Source organism: Lontra canadensis, unplaced genomic scaffold (genome assembly GCF_010015895.1).
Source record: "Lontra canadensis isolate GAN:19392208 unplaced genomic scaffold, GSC_riverotter_1.0 scaffold1, whole genome shotgun sequence".
Classification (NCBI taxonomy): Eukaryota; Metazoa; Chordata; class Mammalia; order Carnivora; family Mustelidae; genus Lontra; species Lontra canadensis.
This window is the reverse complement of record NW_022630995.1, coordinates 15,719,262-15,736,735: the sequence shown is the minus strand read 5'-3', so window position 1 is coordinate 15,736,735 and position 17,474 is coordinate 15,719,262.

The window sequence follows — 17,474 nt, the reverse complement described above, 5'->3', positions numbered from 1 at the left end:
GCACAGACCTCATTAGTGACATCCTAACAAATTTTAGTGTGATGTGATTTCCTCTAGGCAAGCTGAACGTTTGAAAAGAACTTCAGAAATCCTGAGAGACACATTTTATCTCATTGAATTCTAATCCTGCTACTGTATGAAATATTATTATTTTTTTAAATTCCTTCTCACTAACTTAAAGCATCTTGATATACACCACAAATGAGTAAAACATTTCAATAATAAAGTGATTTAACAACCAATAGTATTTAACTTTAATTATACAACCAATTGTTTAAAGTGTTATTCTTCTTTTATAATTGCTATTTTTATTATTGTTACAGAATTCATAAACTTCCTGCCTTTTCTCTGTCATCCTCAAACTGCATTAATTGAGTCTCAAGATTATAACATCTTGGAAGTAAAGAGAGAAATAATTAACTGAAGTTTTTAACTTTTAAAATAATTTTAAACAAATTTAAACTTGGAGAAAAGTAGCAAACTTAGTACGAAAACTCCCAAATATTCTTTAAGATTAACTTGTAAGTACCCTGCTGTGAGTTATTCTCAATCTCTCTCTCTCTCTTTCTGCCATATCATGTGTGTGTGTATATATATAGTATAGATACATACATATATATTTACCATTATTTTCAGAAACACTTGATAACTTGCAAACATCATGACACCTTTTACTTTTTTTAAGATTTTATTTATTTATTTGACAGACAGAGATCACTAGTAGGCAGAGAGGCAGACAGAGAGAGAGAGGAGGAAGCGGGCTCCCTGTGGAGCAGAGAGCCCGATGAGGGGCTTGATCCTAGGACCCTGGGACCGTGACCTGAGCTGAAGGCAGAGGCTTTAACCCACCCAGGTGCCCCCATCATGACACTTTTAACTTAAATATGTCAATATGTCAATATTTAAGTTATGATAAAAGTAGTATATTTGACACTGCTGCAATACTACTATCCAACCTATAATTTTACTCATATTTTGCCAAATTTCCCCAAAATTTTCCTTTTAAAATTTTTCTGGTTTAAGACCACACCTAACATTTACTTTTCTCTTTACTTACTGTCTCTTTTGTCTGCTTTAACATAGATCGATTCATATGTATTTTTTGTTTTTCAAAACTTTGATATTTTGAAGACTATAGGTCATTTATTTGTTTAATATCCTTTGGTTTGGATGTGTCTGATGGTTCTTCATCATTTAGTTTAGACTCTGCATTTTGGATAGTTATACTATATAAGTGTTCCTTCCTTAGGGCAACATATCAAGAGGCAGATGATATCAGTTTGTGTCATGTTGGTGATGTAAATTTTGATCGTTTGTTTAAGTAATATCCTTCAGATTATTCTCTATAAATAACTATTGTTAATTGTTCAATAACTAAGAAATGAGAATAAAGTTGTACTTTAACACAAGGTGAATATCTAGTCCATCATCAAAGTTTCACTTATTAGTTTTAACATCCATTTTTCCATAATTTGTTGTTACTGATTATTATATAATGATAATTATTCCTTTTATCATTATTAATATTTTACTGTAAGAAAGATATTTTCTTTCCTTTTAAAAATAATTTTGATATGGAGGACACAAAAAATCTTACTTTATTTGATGGATTATAATCTATTACTATCATGTTCATTCCCAAATTATTGTTAGTCAATGTAAATCCATTCAGGCTAGCTCCCTTGAATTTCTGACACATTCCTATAATTTTTTAATTCAGCCTGACTTTTTTCCATAAAAAGAAACTCTTAATATATGCATATACGGGCTTTTTCTGCCTTAGCCATGGAATCATCACCTTCTCTAAAGAATCATGATTCTATTTATTGGAGAATTGTACTTAGAAACTAGAATTAGTTCAATTATTCCAGTTTAAAATCTAAGATGAGATACCACTTCATACCTGTTGGAATGGCCAAAATTAACAAAGCAGGAAACAAGATATGTTAGCGAGGATGCAGGGAAAGGAGAACGTTCTTACACTGTTGACCTTAATGAAGACTGGTGCAGCCACTCTGGAAAACAGTATGGAGGTTCCTCAAAAAGTTAAAAGTAGAACTACCCTATGTCTCAGCATTTGTAGTACTAGGTGTTTACCCAAAGGATAAAAAATAATGATGATTTGAAGGGACACATGCGTCTGAATGTTTATAGCAGCATCATCAACAATAGCCAAATTATGGAAAGAGACCAAGTGTCCATCAGCTGATGAAGGGATAAAGAAGAGTTTATATATATATAGAACAGAATATTGCTCAGGCATCAAAAAGATTGAAATTTTGCCATTTGCAATGATGTGGATGGAACTAGAGGGTATTATGTGAAGGCAAATAAATCAGTCAGAGAAAGACAAATGCTATATGATTTCACTCATATGTGGAATTTAAGAAACAAAAAGACAAACATAGGGGAAGTGGAAAAAAGAGATTGAGAGAAGGATGAGACTGTTAAATATTGAGAACAAAGTGAAGGTTGCTAGAGGGAGGTGGGTGAGGAATGTGCTAGATGGGAGATGGATATTAAGGAGAACACTTGTAATGATGAGCATTGGGTATTATATGTAAGTGATGACTCATTAAATTCTATTCCTGAAACCAGTATTACCCTATACGTTAAGAAACTAGAATTTTTAAAAAATTGAAATAAACAACAAAAGATAAAAATTACTTGAAAAACTTCAACTTTATATACTTTAAACAATTTTTGCAACATAGTACTGCACATGTTTTCCAACACACACACACACACACACACACACACACACACATCAATTAGTCTTTAGAGACATAAGACACATAATATTTACTTTTTTAAAGGCAGAAGACAAATTGACCTCTTTCCTAGAACAATTAAATTTAGAATATATCACTAAAAAATAACAAGTAATTGCCAGTGCATTGACTAATTATGCCACAATGGAAGATGAATCTTAATTTCCCAAGTAGAGTTGTCACAAAGGAAGTTTTAGATTTAGAAATATATTTTTAAATTATTTAAATAGGTCTTGTTCAATTCCAAACAAGAGACTTCCAGAAACTTCAGTCTTAGATAGTACACAGCTGTTTCTTATCTAGGAGTACCCCATTATATTCAAACTCAAATCCATATCATGTAACTTAGTACCTGAAATTTTGTATATATACATTTGTTTTTAATGAAGAAACAGGGAAAAATTTAAGAAAGATTAAGAAAAAAACATAGAATGAGAGTAAAGAATGAAGGAAAGTGACAAAAAGAATATTAGGCTAATGTTTAATTCCTGTCAGAAAGATTTCCACCTTCATTGAGGAGATGCTATGATAAGCCCAATTTGGAGTAAAGGCTGGCCAAGAGTTGACTGGTATGGTGTGTAGACTTCAAGAAGAAAATCATTCTACAAAATGCAATGGCTGACACAATTCTTGTTCAGAAGGGGAAGTTGGGAACAATGGACAATATGAAATATGCAGCCCCTACACCATGTACTTGCTAATCAAGCAGAATAAAAGGCATTATATATTTGAGATGGCACTTAAAATTGCATTTGAAGGTTAACTAAACATTTATTTGATTTGAAAAAGAGGAGAAAGTCCTGTAGACTAAAGATTTTTTACAATTTAAAAAAGATTCATAAAGATATGAAATTATAAAATAATTTCATGAAAAGCAAATGTTTGAGTGTACCTTAGATAACAGGGTATCCTAGAAAGCCAAGTTGAACTCAAATTTTACCCAAGTCATTTATTCAACTTATAGCTCTTAATGTGTCTTTGTTATTCAAAATCTCTCTTCAATTTTATTCCCCTCAATTCAAAACATAAATGTTTCCAGTCCTGTAAAGTATTAAACTTCTGAACTTTTTCTAACCAGTCAGCACACTCCTGAGCCTATCTATCTCTTGTAACATCTTTCCAAAACAGTCATTAGTAGCCAGCACACACTACTTAAAAGCTCTATTTTCTAGCTCTTCTTTAGAGCTGTCAGGCAAGTAAGCATATTTCTCTGTATCCAAAATTATCATAGATGATAGTTCTAACAAACGTTTTGCCACTATATAACATGGATCATAAAGTTTCAAGTCTCTGGTATTTGTTTCCTAGGCACCCACTGCCTAAATGCTAAGCTAATGCTAAGTATTTCAGTTTTCAGTCAAAACAGCATCCTTATCCTGATAACTATTTTTGTATTAGTCAGGATACTCAGTTATGTTGACATAATAGATAAACCCACAATTCTTAATGATTTAACTCAATAAAATGTATTACTCATTCATGGCACTGTACAAGTAACAGTTAGCTGTTCCCCTCTCCCACTACAAACATCCCTTCTAAAATTGATGACAAGGAGATCTGAATACCTCATTATGATCTATGATTTTGCATTTCTTCCCTTCCAGTACTATGGATAAGATAGAGAAAGAAGAAATAGATTGTATGCAACCTTTCAGAGTCTAGTTCAAGTGTTGGCATACACCATTTCTTTTAATATTCAACAGAACTATTTCAATAAAAACTATTTCAATAAAACCATTCGACAAAAGGCGGGGGATGGGGGGGGATAGAGTGTTTATTTACGCCCAAGAGAAAACGGAAAACCATTTGATGGATAGGTATCATTTTCTCTGTTACCTAAAGTGAGGGAAAATACGCTTTAAAATCTATGTATTATATGAGAGACTGTGGACTCTGAAAAACAGACTGAGGTTTTGGAGGGGAGTGGGGTGGGGGCTGAGTAAGCCTGGTGGTGGGGGTTGAGTGAGCCCCACTGGTGGTGTGTATTAAGGACGGCATGTATTGCATGGAGCACTGTGTGTGGTACATAAACAATGAATTTTAGAACACACAAAAAAATTAAATTAAGTTAAATTTTTAAAAAATCTATATATTACAAAAGCAACAAGGAGAGCATTGCAGAGGAGACATTTAAGATGGCAGAAAATAAAAATGAAGAAATTTGTTTGTGACATTATACATATCTAGATAAAAAAGAAATAAGATTGAAACATGGACAGTAAATACCAGGTAGCAGAAATATCATTGCAGAATAATTATTTTATTAGAAGATCAAATGAAAATGATGGAATCAGAGATACATTTTTAGATTTCTCACTTAGAAGACACGGTAAGTAGTTTGCTGTGGCAAAATATAAAATATTTTTTATCTTGTAAAAAGAAAAAGTTGGACATGGATTTGTTGAATTTAAATTCCCTGAAAACTATCTTTATATGAGCTGGCAGCGGGAATATAATTTTAAAATTATGGTGATAAAATGAAACTAAGAAACATTCAATATGTGAGTTGCAGGCATACAAATCCTGAAAAAGGGATGAAATTGACCCATTTTTTTTATTTATTTATTCATCAAATATATACTTAACAGTGAGTTCCAGTATGGTAAATGATACAAAGATTAAAAAAATCAAGAAGAGAATCTCCAACATGGATAATCTCATCTCTATTGTTAAAATAATGATTGTTTAAAAATTAAAATACAATACAATAAGTACACATAGAAAGCCATTATTATTGCATTAACACTGGATGATTATACATCAGACTATTATTAACATTTGTTTTCACTGAGGGATGGAATTATACATGGGTTTGTTTTTTTTGTTGTTGTATTTTTTAGTTCATGTCTTCTAAATTAACGATGAAATACGTAACAAAAAACAGCCATCCAAAAAGTCAAATGGAATTATTGGTTTGTTGATTACTTTTGGGTAACTTTATTTTTTTGTTTGTTTTTGACATTTTTCATGCAATAGAATCTAAGAGTAAAGAGATAGTTTTCAAAGATAATTCAAGGAGTGAAGCATTACTAGCTATAAAACAAAAACCTTGGGAAACTCCAGGATTGATGAGTAGGAAAAAGAGATAACAAAGGGGGAATCTGCAAAAGTGGTCAACAATTAAATAACCATTGACTGACTTTTGAAAGAACTGCACTCTAGTGCAACTTAGACTAAACAGGTTGAGGATTAAACTGAAAATGAGAAAGACTTGCAGTCCATGTAGATTACCCAATTTGCTGATAATGAGAAGAATGTAAGCAAAAGAAATCAAAAGTTGAAGTAAGGATATGAATAAATTAAATGTACATGTAATTATTTTTTACTCCAATGAATACTTAAAACAGGTAATGGTATATGGAGGTAATGCATTGCTTACTTACAATGTTTGTCATATAATGTTCTGTTATTAAAAATTACAGAACAAATTTTTGTGAAAGTTTTAGTGATTGTGAAATAATTATTTTCATTAAGATAGTCCTAAATTCTTTTTGCTGTTTTTGATTCTGCTGCCACTTTCTCAGCTTATAAAAGTTTATAAACTCCTTTGTTGATTCTACATCAGCTTCTTTTAAATGAAGGAATTCATTGCAGACCTTCTTGTTGGAGAATTGTAGATAATGTTCAGAATTTTTTATTTTTAAGAATTAAAACTAATTGAACACATCTGGTCCAATAAAGTTGGTAATTGAGAAAACTTTTCAAACTATTGACCTGAAATTTTTATGGGTTTTAATTTAATACCCTAAATATTAATTTGATTACTTAAGCCATAAAAATGTCTAAGTTTAAAGACAATAATGCATATATTTTAAGGACATTTAAGCACTTTCAACAATCTATGGGACAAAATCTAAATTTCTGATCTGTAGCCTTCTCTTCTTTTGGTCTTCCTAATGGAAAACAATGATGTATGTCACTGACAGTCTGAAACTTATCAGAGTAAAATGGGCAAGACACCTTCTCTATCAAATTAATGGTGTGCACTACACTGACATAGAGACAAGGTGTCTCTCAACAGATTCCTTATGTTTCTTTTCCACATCCAGGAGTTGAGTTAGCAGTTAAAAATCTGTCACAAAGTGTTAGTAAAAGAGCAATACACAAGAAACTTCTGAAAAGGAGAAAGTACTCTCAGGTTATAGGAATTTCGTATTCCACATGAAATATTTCCCTTCATTATTGAGAAGGAATCAAATGTTTGAAAATAATTGAGCACAGATTATAAGAGTCTTTCTCTAAGAGTCAGAAAGATAGTAAGAAAGTGAATTGCAGGGGTGCCTGGGTGGCTCAGTTCATGGAACCTATGATTCTTGATCTTGAGATCATTAGTTCAAGCCCCAAGTTGGGTGCAAAACTTACTTAAAAAAAAAAGGAAAAAAAAGTGAATTACAGTGAGTCTGGATTTGTCTTTGTCTTTGGAATGAATTTGTCTTTTCTCTGATAAAGGAAAACAAAAAATTTATTGTTAAATTATTTATTATATAAAATGGAATTTCATTAAATGTCTCATTCATCTCTATATTATATCACCTACTTTTGTTTTCTTTACTTTTAACTCTGATCCTAATCATAAAACATCCTGAATCGTATTTTTTTTTCAGGAGTTTTATACAGATATCTAATTAACTATTTAAAGTCATAAGGTTAAATTTTTCTCTAATCCATTGAAAACAAATTACGTTTTATATAAAATATAATCAATTTTAGCCTATTTTAATTTTATCATTAATAATAAATTGAGCTTTTTATCTGATATAAAAGAGGAACTATACATTTTATGATTTAATATGATAAATACACTTGTTATGAAACACTCAAAAGTAGTTTATTAGAAATAAATTTGTGCCTTAAGTTTTCAGATTATATTGACAGTATGATTTTTAAGGTCATCCCAATTCCAGAGTATGATTTATAGGTTAATTTACATACATTCTTAATATCAGCCACTAATACATTCCAAGAAACAAATTAACACTTAATCCTCTGGTCTCTACAAGGTCTGTTGCATTTCCTATATAAAATCTTATAAATTGGGGGTTCCTGTGTGGTCAGTCAATTGAGCATGCAGCTCTTGATCTTAGCTCAGCTCAGATCTTGATCTCAGAGTCATGGTTCAAGCCCCATGATAGGCTCTACATTGGCTGCAGAGCCTAGTTTAAAAAATGCATATATATGTATTGCATGTATATCCATGGATATACATGCAATACATATATGTATCACATGTAATACATATATGTATATATGTATATGTAATGCATATATGTATATGTGTATAAATAACTTATACATATGACATAATTTTCAATATTTTCAAAATTTTTAACTGGAAAGGTACATTTTTACACAAAAGGCAAAAGAGATTTCTATTCTTTACTATCTTTACCAGATATCCTAAAGGAAAAGTTGTCAGAATAGAAAGCTACAGTTATTTGAGTTAATACACTAATAATATTTTTAACAAGTAAATTCAGTTTTTCATATATGCACAGTTATGTAAACATCACTAATATCTAATTTTAAAAGATTTTTATCATCGCAAAAAGAAACTTCATACCGATTAGCCAGCATGCCCATCTTCCCCTCCCTTTGCCCCTGGAAACCTAGTCTACTTTCTGTCTGTATGGGTTTGCATATTCTGGACTTGCCATAGAAATGGGAACATAAAATATGTGGTCCTTTGTGACTGGCTTCTATCACTTAGCACAATGGTTGCAAAGCTCGTCCATATTATAATATGCATCAGTACCTCATTCTTTTTTATTGCTCAGTAATGTTCTATAGTATGAATTTTGGGTTAATTTTGTATGTATCTCCACTCATCATTTCATAGTCATTCGTTTTGTTTAATTTTTGTCTACTATGAATAATACTGCTCTGAATATTCATGTTTTCATTTCTTTCTGATATATACCTGAGAGTAGAATTGCTGAGTCACATGTTAACTGTGTTGAACATTGTGAGCAAAGATAGTTTTCCGCAGTGACAGCAATTACAAAGATTCCAATTTCTCAACATCCTTGCCAAGATTTGTTTTTATGTCTTTTTGTTCATAGCCTTCCAACTGTGCATGAAATGGTATTTAACTGTGGTTTTGATTTGTATTCCTCTAATAAATTAATGAAGCTGAACATCTTTTCATGTGCTTATTGATCTTCTGTATATCTGCTTTGGAGAAAATGCCTGTTGAAAAATCATGTTCACTTTAAAATTTCATTATCTGTGTTTTAATTGTCAATTTCTAGTGTCCTTTTCAATAACAATTTTAATTGGTAATGGGAGGAGCAAGTTCAGTAGTAACAATGGGAGTGAAATAAGAAATTACCTGTGAGGAAAAAGTAAAAGAATTATACATACTTGACAAATAAATGTGGATATGAATTAATTTATTCAAGGGAGTACCTTCTATTTCAAGACACTGATGTAAGCACCGAGCTGTCAGTGGTAATTTGCTTTGCAGAGCTTACTTTGTAGACAAAAAAGGAAATCAATTAATGGCATGTCATCTGTTACTGATAAGCACCTAGAAATAAACAAACAAAAAAGGTGTCATGAGAAGGGGAATTTAAGTGAGCAGGGAAAACCTGTCTGTGAGATGGCACAGGCCTAAGACCTTAAGATACCAGATTTCTAAGGAGCCAGTAAAGATGGTTTTAGACAGTAACAACAGCAAGAAAAGGCAGCAGGGAAACAAAATGATTGTAAGTTTTGGAAGAAAAATAAGAAGGTCAATGTTGCTGAAGTTTAGTGGGAAATAGAGAAGTTTAAAAAAAGAGGGGGTGAAAAAAAAGAGGGAGTGCAGTGGAAGTTCAAATAGAATGTTGTGTGCTATTAGGAATTTCTTCTAAATGGCACAAGAAACTACAAAAAGATTTTAAACAGTGGAGTAAAAGATATAGTTTTCTTTGTAAAAAGATCACCTATTTGGAAAATGGTTAGGGAAAGACAAAAGTAGAAGCACAGAGGTCATGTAAGAGATTTTACAACAGTCAGAAGAAAAGATGTTGTCTTGAAATCTGGTGGTGACCAACGTGATGTAACTGCATGGATAGATTTGAAAGCCATTTTGGAAACAGAGCTAATGGCATTGTTGGACTGGCTGACAAGAGGATAATGAGAATTGTAAAGAAAATGGAAGAAGTCTAGTTTATTCCAATTTTTATGGCTTATAAAACTTCTATATTTATAATATTTCTTTTGTCTGGGTGAATCATTACGTGTTATTTACTTAATCAGGGAAGAAAAAATAATTACTGTTGATAATTATAAGGAAAGCTATTTTCTTCTATGACACTTCTTTTTTTAAACAACCTTTCAATTAAAAGACCAATAGGAATGCCAACTGGATGCCTACTAATATATGGTCTAGGCAAAAATACTCGAGGCTAGGATCTTCCAGAAATTGAGAGTTTATAGTTCTTTAATACCTCCAACCAAGAATAATTCACTCAAGAAGGTACAGATGATTTTTTTAAATATTTTATTTATTTATTTGACAGACAGAGATCACAAGTAGGCAGAGAGGCAGGCAGAGAGAGAGGAGGAAGCAGGCTCCCCACGGAGCAGAGACCCAATGCGGGCCTCGATCCCAGGACCCTGGGATCATGACCCGAGCCAAAGGCAGAGGCTTTAACCCACTGAGCCACCCAGGCACCCTGGTAAAGATGATATTACCCTATAGCATGGGATATTCAAAAAGACCTGTGTAGGGAGTATAGCTCAGTGGTCGAGCATTTGACTGCAAAAAGACCTGTGGAAATGCTTGCATAAATAATAATTAAGATTTAGGAAGCAACCAGGTTTATGTGTAGAATCTATTTCTGTTTTACTAGATTTTAGAACATCTTTGACTGGCTTTCTATCAAAACTACTTTAGGAGAAAGAGCGTGATGAAAGATGAAGGACAAGGATGTACTGAAATCCCTAACCCCTTCTTTTCTTTGACAGTCTTAAACACTTATCTTCAATTTCCACCTATGACAACAGCTAATATAACAAATATTAGCAACCAAGTTCAGATTTTCCCAGATGTCCTGGAGTAGCTCACATCAGGAGAAGCTGCATTTACTTTATTTCCATCATTCTCCTTGCTTGCTAGTGACTAGAAAAGAAACTTTATCATGTCAAAGTGTCAAAAATATTCAACAATGATTGCTGCAACTCCTGGAAAAAGAACTCTGGAGCCTTGACTACTTTATCATCACACCAGCCACTGAACTCGTTTTCTTGGATATATTCCTGGTGACAAATACTTAAAACGTCATTTAATGATAGGAAGAAGGTTGTGCAACATTTGTACTGAGTCTGCTAAAGCTGCCCTAAACTGGAGCATGCATTTGCCAATGTGTAGAAAGTGTGTCCGCTTTAATAAACATCCTCTTATTAAAATTAATTAGGCTCCTCAAGACTGCTTATTATTTCCCTATCAAGCCCATGACGAGCAGAGCAAATCTACATGGTCTGAAAAGGAGGGAGTTGATTAAATATAAGATTTAGATCTAATCCTGAAATAGGTAAGTCAAAAATAGAATATGGGATATTCAGAATAAAAGGGGAAAATACCAATGAAATATAGTTCAAAGTATTTTGCCATTGCGTTCTAATCCTACCTTACCCACGTGGATTGATTAAATGACTGAATTCACCTAAATTGCCGTTAAGCTATTTGCTTGATATTTTATGGCAGTTCTTGATTCTTACTCAGATACTTTTACTTATTATGAATACTACAGACCTCCCAGACCTTATTTCTGGGTTCGCTAGAGTTAAACTGAGTAGCTACCAGTCCACATACCAGATATAGATATTCAAGTATTGGGGGAAAAAAAAAGACAAGAAATTTTTTTTTCTTAAGATTTTATTTATTTATTTGACAGAGATCACAAGTAGGCAGAGAAGCAGGCAGAGAGAGAGGAAGGGAAGCAGGCTCCCTGCTGAGCAGAAAGCCCAATGCGGGGCTCGCTCCCAGGACCCTGAGACCATGACCTGAGCCGAAGGCAGAGGCTTTAACCCACTGAGCCACCCAGGTGCCCCAAAAGACAAGAAAATTTTTAAAAAAATGGAAAAGGGTAGTTAGTCCTCTTTACCTTCATAAATGTTTTTATGTTCAGTTTATTTTTATAAGTTTGTTCCCCAGAAGTATAGTGTATTTGCCAGTATTTTTTTTTTAATCCTAAGCCATGGAAGCTAAGTACTAAATACATTAAGACAAAAAATATATAATCTGTGTGGTTAGGCTGGTCTGTGTGATTGGGGCTTACTCATTTACATAATTAAATTTCAGGAAAGGCAGTAATGTCTGGTCTTCAAAACCTTGAATACCATCAGGATTTTATCTCTTGACCTTGATTCTTTCTATATATTGTCTCTTTTCTCTTCTGTTCTAGATTGATCTATATTGATAAGGAAATATGCAATGAAAATGTAACAATGGTGAAAGGAGTACATATGGCTAGGAGAAACTTAGCTATTACAATTCCACTATTTAATTATTAAAAGTAAAATGGTTATTTTTCCAAGCTCCACTTCAAAACAACAATAAAAATAGTATTTTAATTCACTCAGCTTGTTTGCAGCCCTTGGACAAATCTTGGTAGCAAATAAATGGAATATCAAGATTGGCTTTGCTTGAATCTTGTTCCTACTAATTATACTCCATCATAAGATGACGAGAAAATGAGTCATGTAGGAACATTTCAGCTCCCATCTGACATGGATAATAAGGTAAAATAATAAGGTAAAGATAGTTTCTCCAAAGAAGAGTCACTGGAATTTCTGGAACACAGGCCATTGTTACTGGAACTATTGTGCTGTTAGAAGAGCAACTAGAGTAACAAATGTGAAATACACAAAGAGCTAGCTATTGGCAAAAGTGAAAAAAATATTAATAAAATCATAGACGTTGAGTGCTTCAGGAATCTAGAGTGCAAAACAAGAGAAGGAAGGAAGGAGGGAGGGAAGTAAGAAAGGAAGGAAGGAAGGAGGGAGAGAGAGAGAGAGGGAGAGAAGGAAGGAAGGAAGGAAGGAAGGAAGGAAGGGAGGGAGGGAGGGAGGGAGGGAGGGGGGAGGGAAGGAAAGAAGGAAGGAAAGCAGGCCCAAATTAGAAGGCTTTCATACAAGTATTAGTCATTTTCATTATTAGATAGTAAACATTGTCAACATTTCATATGTATTAAAATGTGAGGTGATTTAATTTGCTTAGAAAAACATATTTTGCTTTGGTTGTGTTTGAGATACCCAAAGAAATTGTGCAAAAGCCAAAATATTTTTCATACCTGTACTTCATTTGAAGTTTCTAAATCTGTTTGGCTATACTAATTAACTGCACTCTCCACAGTTTTTTTTGGAAAGTGGAAGATAACTGTATTTCTCTTTTACAGATGGATGACCCAGAGGCAGAGAGCTTAAGTGACTTTGTGAAAAAACATATATAGTCACTCATGTGTAGAAGCAAACATTGACGGTAAGGACGGACACTCAGTCTGTTTCTTTAAATACCCAGCTGTTCCTCCTTAAGTAGAAAAGCTAGTGATCCATGCCCTCGATTTCTTGCTATTTAATTACCTGGAATCAGAGTGGTGTCCAAGAACAACTGCCTTCTGAATTTATTTTTAAAAGCACATATTTGAGATGTTTTGCAGAAATCTGAATCATGTATAAAAACTCTGATTTGGGATAAATAGATTTGGGATAAATCTATGTCACTAAGAGAAATAAAGTTCAGGTAACAAATGAAAGGCAATTTTCACTTGGAAAATGTATGAATGTCCTGAAATTGATTTCACCCACAAAGTACAACCTGTTTCTAAGACCAACCTCCTTGGGAGAAAAATGTTAAGCACATAGAGAGTGGATTAAAAGTATCTATATGAAAGCAAACTTTAAGTGAACTCTCTATAAAACTACTACTACTAGAGCAGACTTGTAAATCAGAACAAAATTAAACACTTGCAACAAATGTATGTGTCAATATTGCAGTGGTAGGACTTGGTTTACAGACTTTGAAAGCTGCAGGACAGAGAAGAATGCAGGCCACTGCAGGAACCAGAAGCTCTAAAGGAAGCAGTGACAGTTAGTTGCATTAAAAAAGGCATGAAAAATTTTCAAATCTTTGATTCAGACTTAATTCTCAACTCCATAATGTAAATAAAGTATCTTTATTGTAAAAGAAAGGAAAGATGTTTATACTCCACTATTATGTCTTATTTTCTGATCATGAAGAATATTTTTGTTCATTTTCAACTAAGATATTACTAATAATTCATAAAACTTATGTCTGTGGAAATGTTCATAGATACTGATTATAAATGCTAAACATGGCTTTACGCTTTAATGTCCTCGAAAATATATATATATATGCATATACACATATATATGTATATATATATATTATATATAATCATAGCAATTATATATGAAAGCATAATTAAAGAGTTAATATATAATTTGTTTTCAATGTAACATAAGCAATATTTTATATCACTGACTTGTAAAAGTATTGATTTTGATTTTGAAATTACAACCCCAAACTCCCGTATTAAAACTTGCTACCTGCAGATTGCTAGCTATGCCATCTTGAGCAAATTAGTGAACTTCCCTGAAACAAAGTTTTCTCATACGTAATATGAAAAAAATATGTTACTCATTTTCATAAAAAATGTGCAAGCAAATATATATAAGTAGCTACCATAATGCATTGCATATAGTAAGTATTTATTGCTCTTAATATGAGTCATAACAACTGCTTTTGGTTGGACTTTTCTCATATTTAAAAAATATACATACAGTACTACCTCAGTAGTACTGTATGTATACTACCTCTAAGATATTTGTAGCTACTCACATGATCAAATACAAAATAGAATTTGAATAGTAACTAATACCCCCTTTTTTAACAAAATAGACTCAGATTTTTTTTTTCTCATCTCAATCTTGCAGAAACTAAAAATAAGGAACTCCAGAAGATGTATTTTTCTCACCCTTCTTCTAGGACAGGATTGCTTTTGCTTTGACTTCAATCGCATGCATTTGAATTCTATAATTGGCGCTTCCCAGATGAAACTGCTTCCACTCAATGATTTTCAATTTACCTGTATATCATCTTTATAATGAAGATAATAATAGTGTCCATAAAGAGATTAGAACTGTTCCTGGCATGTGGAAAGTTCCTAAAATAGTTTAGGTATATGTACAACATGGGATAATAATGCTAATAATATTCCATGATTCTTGTTAGAATGTGATAGCTGTTATTTTCCTAAATGCCTAATTTTAAAAAATAAATCTTAAAATTGTGTAACATGGAGAAAGCATGAATTCTGGAGGAAAAAAAAAAGTCTGAGTTTAGTTCTGAGCCTTGCTATTTACCAGCTGAATGGTTTTTAAAATATGTAATTGTTTTGTGACACAAATTTCTCATTTCCAGAGGGATGATGGTATTCATTATACCTAGCTTATATGTTTCTTGCACAGAATAAATGAAATAATAAGTGAACCACACTAATACAGTATGATCCAGTAATGAATATGATCCAGTAATTCCACTACTGGGCATTTACTCAAAGAATACAAAAACACTAATGCAAAAAGATGTATATGCCCTATGTTTATTGCAACATTATTTACAATAGCCAAGATATGGAAGTAGCCCAAGTGTCCAATGATGAATGAATGAAGATGTGGTATATATACAATGAATATTAGTCATAACAAAGAATGAAATCTTGCCATTTGCACAACACAGATGGATCCAGAGAGTATAATGCTGAGCAAAGTAAGTCAATCAGAGAAAGACAAATATATAATTTCATTCATACGTTGATTTAAGAAACAAAACAAATGAACAAAATAACAGACAAACCACAAAACAGATTCTTAACTACAGAGAACAGACAGGTGGTTACCAGAGGGGAGAGAAGTGGGTCGTGGCCAAAACAGATGAAGAGTATTAAGAGTACACTTCTCTTTTTGAGCACTGAGTAATGTATAGAATTGTTGAATCACTGGATTACACACCTGAAACTATTATAACAGTGTATGTTAACTACACTGGATTTTTAAAAAGTATATTTTTAAATGAAATTATATTGGCTTCTCATTACTTCTTGAATTAAAATTAAACACCGACCTCTGAATTTCAAGTTCACCATAATCTTTCAGTGTAACAGTCCACACTTCCAGTTCTTCTTTTGCATCTTTTCTTCTGTATATTGCTGTTGACTACAAGTAAACAGATCCTATCATCTTCCCATCTGTTAACTACAACCTACTTCTATTTCCAACTCCACAATATATATTGAAGGTCACCTTCATATTATATCTCATTAACAAAGTCCACTAAGAATATATGATCCTTAAGGAATTTGCTTCCTTTCTAACTATTCCTGATCTCACATATTTTGTATATTTGCCATCATTTTTTTAGGGCTGCCTTTTATCAATGAATCATTCAAAAAGATACTTTCTCAAATTTTAATTATTTTTTTTGATTAATTCTTGTGAGTATAATATTTTCCAAGGAGATTTTAAGTCTTAGAGGATGGGGACATGGGTTTTTAATCATGGTGAAGTTCACATAACTGAGGATAGAGCTAGATGCAGTGTTGTTACATTAGTGAGACTATGTTGGGCTGCCCCACAAATGGAATATCTTACCCAGAGGTTTCTCAAAGAAACATTCTCTAATATTCTGGTTAGGTAAAGAAAAATCATATAAAAATCCAACGTTCTACATGATAGTTATATCATTTTTAGTTACAAGAGTTCTGGAAGGTTTTTTTTTTTTTAATCATAAAATGATGTTGAGTTTTGTCATATCCATTTTCTGTATCAATTGAGATATCATATAATTTTTATCATATGGATGAGGGATAGAAGCAGAGAGACGTTCACCTTTAGCTCAGAAGGCTGACCTGTAGCTTGCATATTTTCAATAAGGATTAAATACAATCTCGTTGCTACATTTGTAAAGGGATCTCATAACTGCCTGTACATCTCACCAATAGTTAATATTGAGCTGAATGATAAGCACCTAGAAATCTTGTGAAAGTAGTTTCATGAGTAGAAACTTGAAGAAGACATTTATGATCTAATAATTCCTGCACATCCTCTCCCCCATGAGCACTAAGCATCTGGCTTCATACAGCACAAGTATGGCTTTCTGCCCACAAGCCCTAAACCCATGCTATAATAAAAGCCCCTTTGCACCAAAAGCATCTCAACAATTCTTTCTTGACCATTTGCTTGTGACCCCACATCATTATGATAGGATTTTTACCCTATTCGTATCCTTTGTGTGGTCTATCATACCTAATGATTTGCATATGTTCAACCATCTTTGCCCAGAGATAAATCCTCCAATGTACTATTTAATTCAGTTTTCTAGAATTTTGTTGAGAATTTTTGCATGTATATTCATCAGGAATATTGGTTTGTAGTTTTCTTAGAGTCTCCCTATCTGTATTTGGTGTCAGGGTAATGTTGGCCTTGTGAAATGAGTTCCCTCCTTTTCAATTTTTGGGAAAAGATATTTTTCCCCAGTATCCACTAATAACATGGGAATGAAAATTAGTTTCAAGCTTCTCCTAGACAGAGTCAGAAGTTTCAGCAATATTCTGCAGGCCAGTGCCTGCCTTTTATAATGTCTTTATTACCTCTATCTACATCAACTTCTTATACTAATATAATTAGTGTATTTCATGA